Source organism: Mixophyes fleayi, chromosome 4 (assembly GCF_038048845.1).
Source record: "Mixophyes fleayi isolate aMixFle1 chromosome 4, aMixFle1.hap1, whole genome shotgun sequence".
Lineage (NCBI taxonomy): Eukaryota > Metazoa > Chordata > Amphibia > Anura > Limnodynastidae > Mixophyes > Mixophyes fleayi.
The window spans coordinates 65089227-65101894 of record NC_134405.1 but is presented as its reverse complement, the minus strand read 5'-3'; the positions used below and the strand labels follow the sequence as shown (position 1 = coordinate 65101894).

At 40.1% G+C, this 12668-nt stretch overlaps 1 protein-coding gene and 20 non-coding genes across 25 annotated transcripts in view; 1 reads left to right on the top strand and 20 right to left on the bottom strand.

Moving 5' to 3' along the window:
* Positions 1-12668, top strand: part of FER1L5 (fer-1 like family member 5) — a 676118-nt gene that overhangs the window by 500056 nt on the left and 163394 nt on the right. The window lies entirely within an intron of this gene.
* On the bottom strand, positions 87-179 carry TRNAI-UAU (transfer RNA isoleucine (anticodon UAU)). The gene is given in 2 exon segments: positions 87-122; positions 142-179. It is a non-coding gene; the product is annotated as a tRNA-Ile (tRNA).
* On the bottom strand, positions 877-949 carry TRNAR-CCU (transfer RNA arginine (anticodon CCU)). Its single transcript has one exon. It is a non-coding gene; the product is annotated as a tRNA-Arg (tRNA).
* On the bottom strand, positions 1363-1455 carry TRNAI-UAU (transfer RNA isoleucine (anticodon UAU)). The gene is given in 2 exon segments: positions 1363-1398; positions 1418-1455. It is a non-coding gene; the product is annotated as a tRNA-Ile (tRNA).
* TRNAR-CCU (transfer RNA arginine (anticodon CCU)) lies at positions 2379-2451 on the bottom strand. Its single transcript has one exon. It is a non-coding gene; the product is annotated as a tRNA-Arg (tRNA).
* TRNAI-UAU (transfer RNA isoleucine (anticodon UAU)) lies at positions 2865-2957 on the bottom strand. The gene is given in 2 exon segments: positions 2865-2900; positions 2920-2957. It is a non-coding gene; the product is annotated as a tRNA-Ile (tRNA).
* Positions 3447-3519, bottom strand: TRNAR-CCU (transfer RNA arginine (anticodon CCU)). The gene has a single exon. It is a non-coding gene; the product is annotated as a tRNA-Arg (tRNA).
* On the bottom strand, positions 3933-4025 carry TRNAI-UAU (transfer RNA isoleucine (anticodon UAU)). Its single transcript is given in 2 exon segments — positions 3933-3968; positions 3988-4025. It is a non-coding gene; the product is annotated as a tRNA-Ile (tRNA).
* On the bottom strand, positions 4723-4795 carry TRNAR-CCU (transfer RNA arginine (anticodon CCU)). The gene has a single exon. It is a non-coding gene; the product is annotated as a tRNA-Arg (tRNA).
* Positions 5209-5301, bottom strand: TRNAI-UAU (transfer RNA isoleucine (anticodon UAU)). Its single transcript is given in 2 exon segments — positions 5209-5244; positions 5264-5301. It is a non-coding gene; the product is annotated as a tRNA-Ile (tRNA).
* Positions 6008-6080, bottom strand: TRNAR-CCU (transfer RNA arginine (anticodon CCU)). The gene has a single exon. It is a non-coding gene; the product is annotated as a tRNA-Arg (tRNA).
* On the bottom strand, positions 6494-6586 carry TRNAI-UAU (transfer RNA isoleucine (anticodon UAU)). The gene is given in 2 exon segments: positions 6494-6529; positions 6549-6586. It is a non-coding gene; the product is annotated as a tRNA-Ile (tRNA).
* On the bottom strand, positions 7293-7365 carry TRNAR-CCU (transfer RNA arginine (anticodon CCU)). Its single transcript has one exon. It is a non-coding gene; the product is annotated as a tRNA-Arg (tRNA).
* On the bottom strand, positions 7779-7871 carry TRNAI-UAU (transfer RNA isoleucine (anticodon UAU)). The gene is given in 2 exon segments: positions 7779-7814; positions 7834-7871. It is a non-coding gene; the product is annotated as a tRNA-Ile (tRNA).
* On the bottom strand, positions 8578-8650 carry TRNAR-CCU (transfer RNA arginine (anticodon CCU)). Its single transcript has one exon. It is a non-coding gene; the product is annotated as a tRNA-Arg (tRNA).
* On the bottom strand, positions 9064-9156 carry TRNAI-UAU (transfer RNA isoleucine (anticodon UAU)). The gene is given in 2 exon segments: positions 9064-9099; positions 9119-9156. It is a non-coding gene; the product is annotated as a tRNA-Ile (tRNA).
* TRNAR-CCU (transfer RNA arginine (anticodon CCU)) lies at positions 9863-9935 on the bottom strand. The gene has a single exon. It is a non-coding gene; the product is annotated as a tRNA-Arg (tRNA).
* On the bottom strand, positions 10349-10441 carry TRNAI-UAU (transfer RNA isoleucine (anticodon UAU)). The gene is given in 2 exon segments: positions 10349-10384; positions 10404-10441. It is a non-coding gene; the product is annotated as a tRNA-Ile (tRNA).
* Positions 11148-11220, bottom strand: TRNAR-CCU (transfer RNA arginine (anticodon CCU)). The gene has a single exon. It is a non-coding gene; the product is annotated as a tRNA-Arg (tRNA).
* TRNAI-UAU (transfer RNA isoleucine (anticodon UAU)) lies at positions 11634-11726 on the bottom strand. Its single transcript is given in 2 exon segments — positions 11634-11669; positions 11689-11726. It is a non-coding gene; the product is annotated as a tRNA-Ile (tRNA).
* TRNAR-CCU (transfer RNA arginine (anticodon CCU)) lies at positions 12433-12505 on the bottom strand. Its single transcript has one exon. It is a non-coding gene; the product is annotated as a tRNA-Arg (tRNA).

The window sequence follows — 12668 nt, the reverse complement described above, 5'->3', positions numbered from 1 at the left end:
CTTGGTAATATGATATTAAATATTCAGGTTGCAAACGATAACCAATGAGTAATGACCTCAGAAAAGAAAAAATAAGCAAGCAAACATGCTCCAGGTGAGGCTTGAACTCACAACCTCGGCATAGCTTAACAGATACTGTCTTATAAGTACCGCGCGCTGACCGATTGCGCCACTGGAGCACTTTAAAGACACATCTTTTCCCTACGTTTCTATGTTTGGTGACCAGTTTAACTGTTAATAAATTATCTAAGCAAGGCTTGTTCATCAAAATTTAGTTACCTTTTATTTTCACAAATATATTGCACCCAACAATACAGACACTTATGTACTGTGTAATACTGTATATTTAAATGTAAGGCAATATGATCTCACATGTGATCTGCGCGTGAAGTAAAACATTGTTTATTGGGTCTCTAGCATCTAAAATGTCAGTACGGTGCGTGTCCAAAGAAATAGTAAAAACAAAAATGCAACCCTTTTCTAACTCGATGGAAAGGTTTTGGAGGACCCAATGTTACCATGGTAAATGGCATGTTTTAGCTACTGCACCCACAGGAATGTCGTGGTGGATGAAGCCTTTTGGTAACACAGTTTGGCCAGTCACAACAAGCTTAAAAACACAATCTCAAGTGGTGAAGAATAAGCAACAAACCAACTTGCATCCCAGAAATAGTAAAAACAAAAATGCAACCCTTTTTTAACTCGATGGAAAGGTTTTGGAGGACCCAATGTTACCATGGTAAATGGCATGTTTTAGCTACTGCACCTACAGGAATGTCGTGGTGGATGAAGCCTTTTGGTAACAAAGTTTGGCCAGTCGCAACAAGCTTCAAAACACAATCTCAAGTGGTGAAGAATAAGCAACAAACCAACTTGCACCCCAGATGGGACTTGAACCCACAATCCCTGGCTTAGGAGGCCAGTGCCTTATCCATTAGGCCACTGGGGCTCAGTGAGACTTGCGTGTGTGCCTGATTTTTTCCGCAGTAATCAGTCATTTAAATGCTTGGAAAAAGGGAAGTTGTTTTGTGTTTTTTGCTTTCCAAATTCCTGCAGGAAATGTGCTGGTACTAATGAGAGCAAAAAATATGGGCCCTCATGCTGTATTGCAGTAAAACGGATTGCTGCAACTCTTTTACCAACGGTAAAAAGTCTTTTGCATTGGCACTTTGTTGACCGACTCATGGAGCGTTTACAATGCAGTTGAACCAATCCTGATTTGTCAACCAATGCTGATGTGTGATAAACACAGTCATTTCTATGTTGTTGTTGCTTTCTTGGTAATATGATATTAAATATTCAGGTTGCAAACGATAACCAATGAGTAATGACCTCAGAAAAGAAGAAATAAACAAGCAAACATGCTCCAGGTGAGGCTTGAACTCACAACCTCGGCATAGCTTAACAGATACTGTCTTATAAGTACCGCGCGCTGACCGATTGCGCCACTGGAGCACTTTAAAGACACATCTTTTCCCTACGTTTCTATGTTTGGTGACCAGTTTAACTGTTAATAAATTATCTAAGCAAGGCTTGTTCATCAAAATTTAGTTACCTTTTATTTTCACAAATATATTGCAACTAACAATACAGGGAATACAGACACTTATGTACTGTGTAATACTGTATATTTAAATGTAAGGCAATATGATCTCACATGTGATCTGCGCGTGAAGTAAAACATTGTTTATTGGGTCTCTAGCATCTAAAATGTCAGTACGGTGCGTGTCCAAAGAAATAGTAAAAACAAAAATGCAACCCTTTTCTAACTCGATGGAAAGGTTTTGGAGGACCCAATGTTACCATGGTAAATGGCATGTTTTAGCTACTGCACCCACAGGAATGTCGTGGTGGATGAAGCCTTTTGGTAACACAGTTTGGCCAGTCACAACAAGCTTAAAAACACAATCTCAAGTGGTGAAGAATAAGCAACGAACCAACTTGCATCCCAGAAATAGTAAAAACAAAAATGCAACCCTTTTTTAACTCGATGGAAAGGTTTTGGAGGACCCAATGTTACCATGGTAAATGGCATGTTTTAGCTACTGCACCTACAGGAATGTCGTGGTGGATGAAGCCTTTTGGTAACAAAGTTTGGCCAGTCGCAACAAGCTTCAAAACACAATCTCAAGTGGTGAAGAATAAGCAACAAACCAACTTGCATCCCAGAAATAGTAAAAACAAAAATGCAACCCTTTTTTAACTCGATGGAAAGGTTTTGGAGGACCCAATGTTACCATGGTAAATGGCATGTTTTAGCTACTGCACCCACAGGAATGTCGTGGTGGATGAAGCCTTTTGGTAACAAAGTTTGGCCAGTCGCAACAAGCTTCAAAACACAATCTCAAGTGGTGAAGAATAAGCAACAAACCAACTTGCACCCCAGATGGGACTTGAACCCACAATCCCTGGCTTAGGAGGCCAGTGCCTTATCCATTAGGCCACTGGGGCTCAGTGAGACTTGCGTGTGTGCCTGATTTTTTCCGCAGTAATCAGTCATTTAAATGCTTGGAAAAAGGGAAGTTGTTTTGTGTTTTTTGCTTTCCAAATTCCTGCAGGAAATGTGCTGGTACTAATGAGAGCAAAAAATATGGGCCCTCATGCTGTATTGCAGTAAAACGGATTGCTGCAACTCTTTTACCAACGGTAAAAAGTCTTTTGCATTGGCACTTTGTTGACCGACTCATGGAGCGTTTACAATGCAGTTGAACCAATCCTGATTTGTCAACCAATGCTGATGTGTGATAAACACAGTCATTTCTATGTTGTTGTTGCTTTCTTGGTAATATGATATTAAATATTCAGGTTGCAAACGATAACCAATGAGTAATGACCTCAGAAAAGAAGAAATAAACAAGCAAACATGCTCCAGGTGAGGCTTGAACTCACAACCTCGGCATAGCTTAACAGATACTGTCTTATAAGTACTGCGCGCTGACCGATTGCGCCACTGGAGCACTTTAAAGACACATCTTTTCCCTACGTTTCTATGTTTGGTGACCAGTTTAACTGTTAATAAATTATCTAAGCAAGGCTTGTTCATCAAAATTTAGTTACCTTTTATTTTCACAAATATATTGCACCCAACAATACAGAGAATACAGACACTTATGTACTGTGTAATACTGTATATTTAAATGTAAGGCAATATGATCTCACATGTGATCTGCGCGTGAAGTAAAACATTGTTTATTGGGTCTCTAGCATCTAAAATGTCAGTACGGTGCGTGTCCAAAGAAATAGTAAAAACAAAAATGCAACCCTTTTCTAACTCGATGGAAAGGTTTTGGAGGACCCAATGTTACCATGGTAAATGGCATGTTTTAGCTACTGCACCCACAGGAATGTCGTGGTGGATGAAGCCTTTTGGTAACACAGTTTGGCCAGTCACAACAAGCTTAAAAACACAATCTCAAGTGGTGAAGAATAAGCAACAACCCAACTTGCACCCCAGATGGGACTTGAACCCACAATCCCTGGCTTAGGAGGCCAGTGCCTTATCCATTAGGCCACTGGGGCTCAGTGAGACTTGTGTGTGTGCCTGATTTTTTCCGCAGTAATCAGTCATTTAAATGCTTGGAAAAAGGGAAGTTGTTTTGTGTTTTTTGCTTTCCAAATTCCTGCAGGAAATGTGCTGGTACTAATGAGAGCAAAAAATATGGGCCCTCATGCTGTATTGCAGTAAAACGGATTGCTGCAACTATTTTACCAACGGTAAAAAGTCTTTTGCATTGGCACTTTGTTGACCGACTCATGGAGCGTTTACAATGCAGTTGAACCAATCCTGATTTGTCAACCAATGCTGATGTGTGATAAACACAGTCATTTCTATGTTGTTGTTGCTTTCTTGGTAATATGATATTAAATATTCAGGTTGCAAACGATAACCAATGAGTAATGACCTCAGAAAAGAAGAAATAAGCAAGCAAACATGCTTCAGGTGAGGCTTGAACTCACAACCTCGGCATATCTTAACAGATACTGTCTTATAAGTACCGCGCGCTGACCGATTGCGCCACTGGAGCACTTTAAAGACACATCTTTTCCCTACGTTTCTATGTTTGGTGACCAGTTTAACTGTTAATAAATTATCTAAGCAAGGCTTGTTCATCAAAATTTAGTTACCTTTTATTTTCACAAATATATTGCACCCAACAATACAGACACTTATGTACTGTGTAATACTGTATATTTAAATGTAAGGCAATATGATCTCACATGTGATCTGCGCGTGAAGTAAAACATTGTTTATTGGGTCTCTAGCATCTAAAATGTCAGTACGGTGCGTGTCCAAAGAAATAGTAAAAACAAAAATGCAACCCTTTTTTAACTCGATGGAAAGGTTTTGGAGGACCCAATGTTACCATGGTAAATGGCATGTTTTAGCTACTGCACCCACAGGAATGTCGTGGTGGATGAAGCCTTTTGGTAACACAGTTTGGCCAGTCACAACAAGCTTAAAAACACAATCTCAAGTGGTGAAGAATAAGCAACAAACCAACTTGCATCCCAGAAATAGTAAAAAGAAAAATGCAACCCTTTTTTAACTCGATGGAAAGGTTTTGGAGGACCCAATGTTACCATGGTAAATGGCATGTTTTAGCTACTGCACCTACAGGAATGTCGTGGTGGATGAAGCCTTTTGGTAACAAAGTTTGGCCAGTCGCAACAAGCTTCAAAACACAATCTCAAGTGGTGAAGAATAAGCAACAAACAAACTTGCACCCCAGATGGGACTTGAACCCACAATCCCTGGCTTAGGAGGCCAGTGCCTTATCCATTAGGCCACTGGGGCTCAGTGAGACTTGTGTGTGTGCCTGATTTTTTCCGCAGTAATCAGTCATTTAAATGCTTGGAAAAAGGGAAGTTGTTTTGTGTTTTTTGCTTTCCAAATTCCTGCAGGAAATGTGCTGGTACTAATGAGAGCAAAAAATATGGGCCCTCATGCTGTATTGCAGTAAAACGGATTGCTGCAACTCTTTTACCAACGGTAAAAAGTCTTTTGCATTGGCACTTTGTTGACCGACTCATGGAGCGTTTACAATGCAGTTGAACCAATCCTGATTTGTCAACCAATGCTGATGTGTGATAAACACAGTCATTTCTATGTTGTTGTTGCTTTCTTGGTAATATGATATTAAATATTCAGGTTGCAAACGATAACCAATGAGTAATGACCTCAGAAAAGAAGAAATAAGCAAGCAAACATGCTCCAGGTGAGGCTTGAACTCACAACCTCGGCATAGCTTAACAGATACTGTCTTATAAGTACCGCGCGCTGACCGATTGCGCCACTGGAGCACTTTAAAGACACATCTTTTCCCTACGTTTCTATGTTTGGTGACCAGTTTAACTGTTGATAAATTATCTAAGCAAGGCTTGTTCATCAAAATTTAGTTACCTTTTATTTTCACAAATATATTGCACCCAACAATACAGGGAATACAGACACTTATGTACTGTGTAATACTGTATATTTAAATGTAAGGCAATATGATCTCACATGTGATCTGCGCGTGAAGTAAAACATTGTTTATTGGGTCTCTAGCATCTAAAATGTCAGTACGGTGCGTGTCCAAAGAAATAGTAAAAACAAAAATGCAACCCTTTTCTAACTCGATGGAAAGGTTTTGGAGGACCCAATGTTACCATGGTAAATGGCATGTTTTAGCTACTGCACCCACAGGAATGTCGTGGTGGATGAAGCCTTTTGGTAACACAGTTTGGCCAGTCACAACAAGCTTAAAAACACAATCTCAAGTGGTGAAGAATAAGCAACAAACCAACTTGCATCCCAGAAATAGTAAAAACAAAAATGCAACCCTTTTTTAACTCGATGGAAAGGTTTTGGAGGACCCAATGTTACCATGGTAAATGGCATGTTTTAGCTACTGCACCTACAGGAATGTCGTGGTGGATGAAGCCTTTTGGTAACAAAGTTTGGCCAGTCGCAACAAGCTTCAAAACACAATCTCAAGTGGTGAAGAATAAGCAACAAACCAACTTGCACCCCAGATGGGACTTGAACCCACAATCCCTGGCTTAGGAGGCCAGTGCCTTATCCATTAGGCCACTGGGGCTCAGTGAGACTTGCGTGTGTGCCTGATTTTTTCCGCAGTAATCAGTCATTTAAATGCTTGGAAAAAGGGAAGTTGTTTTGTGTTTTTTGCTTTCCAAATTCCTGCAGGAAATGTGCTGGTACTAATGAGAGCAAAAAATATGGGCCCTCATGCTGTATTGCAGTAAAACGGATTGCTGCAACTCTTTTACCAACGGTAAAAAGTCTTTTGCATTGGCACTTTGTTGACCGACTCATGGAGCGTTTACAATGCAGTTGAACCAATCCTGATTTGTCAACCAATGCTGATGTGTGATAAACACAGTCATTTCTATGTTGTTGTTGCTTTCTTGGTAATATGATATTAAATATTCAGGTTGCAAACGATAACCAATGAGTAATGACCTCAGAAAAGAAGAAATAAGCAAGCAAACATGCTCCAGGTGAGGCTTGAACTCACAACCTCGGCATAGCTTAACAGATACTGTCTTATAAGTACCGCGCGCTGACCGATTGCGCCACTGGAGCACTTTAAAGACACATCTTTTCCCTACGTTTCTATGTTTGGTGACCAGTTTAACTGTTAATAAATTATCTAAGCAAGGCTTGTTCATCAAAATTTAGTTACCTTTTATTTTCACAAATATATTGCACCCAACAATACAGGGAATACAGACACTTATGTACTGTGTAATACTGTATATTTAAATGTAAGGCAATATGATCTCACATGTGATCTGCGCGTGAAGTAAAACATTGTTTATTGGGTCTCTAGCATCTAAAATGTCAGTACGGTGCGTGTCCAAAGAAATAGTAAAAACAAAAATGCAACCCTTTTCTAACTCGATGGAAAGGTTTTGGAGGACCCAATGTTACCATGGTAAATGGCATGTTTTAGCTACTGCACCCACAGGAATGTCGTGGTGGATGAAGCCTTTTGGTAACACAGTTTGGCCAGTCACAACAAGCTTAAAAACACAATCTCAAGTGGTGAAGAATAAGCAACAAACCAACTTGCATCCCAAAAATAGTAAAAACAAAAATGCAACCCTTTTTTAACTCGATGGAAAGGTTTTGGAGGACCCAATGTTACCATGGTAAATGGCATGTTTTAGCTACTGCACCTACAGGAATGTCGTGGTGGATGAAGCCTTTTGGTAACAAAGTTTGGCCAGTCACAACAAGCTTCAAAACACAATCTCAAGTGGTGAAGAATAAGCAACAAACCAACTTGCACCCCAGATGGGACTTGAACCCACAATCCCTGGCTTAGGAGGCCAGTGCCTTATCCATTAGGCCACTGGGGCTCAGTGAGACTTGCGTGTGTGCCTGATTTTTTCCGCAGTAATCAGTCATTTAAATGCTTGGAAAAAGGGAAGTTGTTTTGTGTTTTTTGCTTTCCAAATTCCTGCAGGAAATGTGCTGGTACTAATGAGAGCAAAAAATATGGGCCCTCATGCTGTATTGCAGTAAAACGGATTGCTGCAACTCTTTTACCAACGGTAAAAAGTCTTTTGCATTGGCACTTTGTTGACCGACTCATGGAGCGTTTACAATGCAGTTGAACCAATCCCGATTTGTCAACCAATGCTGATGTGTGATAAACACAGTCATTTCTATGTTGTTGTTGCTTTCTTGGTAATATGATATTAAATATTCAGGTTGCAAACGATAACCAATGAGTAATGACCTCAGAAAAGAAGAAATAAGCAAGCAAACATGCTCCAGGTGAGGCTTGAACTCACAACCTCGGCATAGCTTAACAGATACTGTCTTATAAGTACCGCGCGCTGACTGATTGCGCCACTGGAGCACTTTAAAGACACATCTTTTCCCTACGTTTCTATGTTTGGTGACCAGTTTAACTGTTGATAAATTATCTAAGCAAGGCTTGTTCATCAAAATTTAGTTACCTTTTATTTTCACAAATATATTGCACCCAACAATACAGGGAATACAGACACTTATGTACTGTGTAATACTGTATATTTAAATGTAAGGCAATATGATCTCACATGTGATCTGCGCGTGAAGTAAAACATTGTTTATTGGGTCTCTAGCATCTAAAATGTCAGTACGGTGCGTGTCCAAAGAAATAGTAAAAACAAAAATGCAACCCTTTTCTAACTCGATGGAAAGGTTTTGGAGGACCCAATGTTACCATGGTAAATGGCATGTTTTAGCTACTGCACCCACAGGAATGTCGTGGTGGATGAAGCCTTTTGGTAACACAGTTTGGCCAGTCACAACAAGCTTAAAAACACAATCTCAAGTGGTGAAGAATAAGCAACAAACCAACTTGCATCCCAGAAATAGTAAAAACAAAAATGCAACCCTTTTTTAACTCGATGGAAAGGTTTTGGAGGACCCAATGTTACCATGGTAAATGGCATGTTTTAGCTACTGCACCTACAGGAATGTCGTGGTGGATGAAGCCTTTTGGTAACAAAGTTTGGCCAGTCGCAACAAGCTTCAAAACACAATCTCAAGTGGTGAAGAATAAGCAACAAACCAACTTGCACCCCAGATGGGACTTGAACCCACCATCCCTGGCTTAGGAGGCCAGTGCCTTATCCATTAGGCCACTGGGGCTCAGTGAGACTTGCGTGTGTGCCTGATTTTTTCCGCAGTAATCAGTCATTTAAATGCTTGGAAAAAGGGAAGTTGTTTTGTGTTTTTTGCTTTCCAAATTCCTGCAGGAAATGTGCTGGTACTAATGAGAGCAAAAAATATGGGCCCTCATGCTGTATTGCAGTAAAACGGATTGCTGCAACTCTTTTACCAACGGTAAAAAGTCTTTTGCATTGGCACTTTGTTGACCGACTCATGGAGCGTTTACAATGCAGTTGAACCAATCCTGATTTGTCAACCAATGCTGATGTGTGATAAACACAGTCATTTCTATGTTGTTGTTGCTTTCTTGGTAATATGATATTAAATATTCAGGTTGCAAACGATAACCAATGAGTAATGACCTCAGAAAAGAAGAAATAAGCAAGCAAACATGCTCCAGGTGAGGCTTGAACTCACAACCTCGGCATAGCTTAACAGATACTGTCTTATAAGTACCGCGCGCTGACCGATTGCGCCACTGGAGCACTTTAAAGACACATCTTTTCCCTACGTTTCTATGTTTGGTGACCAGTTTAACTGTTAATAAATTATCTAAGCAAGGCTTGTTCATCAAAATTTAGTTACCTTTTATTTTCACAAATATATTGCACCCAACAATACAGGGAATACAGACACTTATGTACTGTGTAATACTGTATATTTAAATGTAAGGCAATATGATCTCACATGTGATCTGCGCGTGAAGTAAAACATTGTTTATTGGGTCTCTAGCATCTAAAATGTCAGTACGGTGCGTGTCCAAAGAAATAGTAAAAACAAAAATGCAACCCTTTTCTAACTCGATGGAAAGGTTTTGGAGGACCCAATGTTACCATGGTAAATGGCATGTTTTAGCTACTGCACCCACAGGAATGTCGTGGTGGATGAAGCCTTTTGGTAACATAGTTTGGCCAGTCACAACAAGCTTAAAAACACAATCTCAAGTGGTGAAGAATAAGCAACAAACCAACTTGCATCCCAAAAATAGTAAAAACAAAAATGCAACCCTTTTTTAACTCGATGGAAAGGTTTTGGAGGACCCAATGTTACCATGGTAAATGGCATGTTTTAGCTACTGCACCTACAGGAATGTCGTGGTGGATGAAGCCTTTTGGTAACAAAGTTTGGCCAGTCGCAACAAGCTTCAAAACACAATCTCAAGTGGTGAAGAATAAGCAACAAACCAACTTGCACCCCAGATGGGACTTGAACCCACAATCCCTGGCTTAGGAGGCCAGTGCCTTATCCATTAGGCCACTGGGGCTCAGTGAGACTTGTGTGTGTGCCTGATTTTTTCCGCAGTAATCAGTCATTTAAATGCTTGGAAAAAGGGAAGTTGTTTTGTGTTTTTTGCTTTCCAAATTCCTGCAGGAAATGTGCTGGTACTAATGAGAGCAAAAAATATGGGCCCTCATGCTGTATTGCAGTAAAACGGATTGCTGCAACTCTTTTACCAACGGTAAAAAGTCTTTTGCATTGGCACTTTGTTGACCGACTCATGGAGCGTTTACAATGCAGTTGAACCAATCCCGATTTGTCAACCAATGCTGATGTGTGATAAACACAGTCATTTCTATGTTGTTGTTGCTTTCTTGGTAATATGATATTAAATATTCAGGTTGCAAACGATAACCAATGAGTAATGACCTCAGAAAAGAAGAAATAAGCAAGCAAACATGCTCCAGGTGAGGCTTGAACTCACAACCTCGGCATAGCTTAACAGATACTGTCTTATAAGTACCGCGCGCTGACTGATTGCGCCACTGGAGCACTTTAAAGAGACATCTTTTCCCTACGTTTCTATGTTTGGTGACCAGTTTAACTGTTAATAAATTATCTAAGCAAGGCTTGTTCATCAAAATTTAGTTACCTTTTATTTTCACAAATATATTGCACCCAACAATACAGGGAATACAGACACTTATGTACTGTGTAATACTGTATATTTAAATGTAAGGCAATATGATCTCACATGTGATCTGCGCGTGAAGTAAAACATTGTTTATTGGGTCTCTAGCATCTAAAATGTCAGTACGGTGCGTGTCCAAAGAAATAGTAAAAACAAAAATGCAACCCTTTTCTAACTCGATGGAAAGGTTTTGGAGGACCCAATGTTACCATGGTAAATGGCATGTTTTAGCTACTGCACCCACAGGAATGTCGTGGTGGATGAAGCCTTTTGGTAACACAGTTTGGCCAGTCACAACAAGCTTAAAAACACAATCTCAAGTGGTGAAGAATAAGCAACAAACCAACTTGCATCCCAGAAATAGTAAAAACAAAAATGCAACTCTTTTTTAACTCGATGGAAAGGTTTTGGAGGACCCAATGTTACCATGGTAAATGGCATGTTTTAGCTACTGCACCTACAGGAATGTCGTGGTGGATGAAGCCTTTTGGTAACAAAGTTTGGCCAGTCGCAACAAGCTTCAAAACACAATCTCAAGTGGTGAAGAATAAGCAACAACCCAACTTGCACCCCAGATGGGACTTGAACCCACAATCCCTGGCTTAGGAGGCCAGTGCCTTATCCATTAGGCCACTGGGGCTCAGTGAGACTTGTGTGTGTGCCTGATTTTTTCCGCAGTAATCAGTCATTTAAATGCTTGGAAAAAGGGAAGTTGTTTTGTGTTTTTTGCTTTCCAAATTCCTGCAGGAAATGTGCTGGTACTAATGAGAGCAAAAAATATGGGCCCTCATGCTGTATTGCAGTAAAACGGATTGCTGCAACTCTTTTACCAACGGTAAAAAGTCTTTTGCATTGGCACTTTGTTGACCGACTCATGGAGCGTTTACAATGCAGTTGAACCAATCCTGATTTGTCAACCAATGCTGATGTGTGATAAACACAGTCATTTCTATGTTGTTGTTGCTTTCTTGGTAATATGATATTAAATATTCAGGTTGCAAACGATAACCAATGAGTAATGACCTCAGAAAAGAAGAAATAAGCAAGCAAGCATGCTCCAGGTGAGGCTTGAACTCACAACCTCGGCATAGCTTAACAGATACTGTCTTATAAGTACCGCACGCTGACCGATTGCGCCACTGGAGCACTTTAAAGACACATCTTTTCCCTACGTTTCTATGTTTGGTGACCAGTTTAACTGTTAATAAATTATCTAAGCAAGGCTTGTTCATCAAAATTTAGTTACCTTTTATTTTCACAAATATATTGCACCCAACAATACAGGGAATACAGACACTTATGTACTGTGTAATACTGTATATTTAAATGTAAGGCAATATGATCTCACATGTGATCTGCGCGTGAAGTAAAACATTGTTTATTGGGTCTCTAGCATCTAAAATGTCAGTACGGTGCGTGTCCAAAGAAATAGTAAAAACAAAAATGCAACCCTTTTCTAACTCGATGGAAAGGTTTTGGAGGACCCAATGTTACCATGGTAAATGGCATGTTTTAGCTACTGCACCCACAGGAATGTCGTGGTGGATGAAGCCTTTTGGTAACACAGTTTGGCCAGTCACAACAAGCTTAAAAACACAATCTCAAGTGGTGAAGAATAAGCAACAAACCAACTTGCATCCCAGAAATAGTAAAAACAAAAATGCAACCCTTTTTTAACTCGATGGAAAGGTTTTGGAGGACCCAATGTTACCATGGTAAATGGCATGTTTTAGCTACTGCACCTACAGGAATGTCGTGGTGGATGAAGCCTTTTGGTAACAAAGTTTGGCCAGTCGCAACAAGCTTCAAAACACAATCTCAAGTGGTGAAGAATAAGCAACAAACCAACTTGCACCCCAGATGGGACTTGAACCCACAATCCCTGGCTTAGGAGGCCAGTGCCTTATCCATTAGGCCACTGGGGCTCAGTGAGACTTGCGTGTGTGCCTGATTTTTTCTGCAGTAATCAGTCATTTAAATGCTTGGAAAAAGGGAAGTTGTTTTGTGTTTTTTGCTTTCCAAATTCCTGCAGGAAATGTGCTGGTACTAATGAGAGCAAAAAATATGGGCCCTCATGCTGTATTGCAG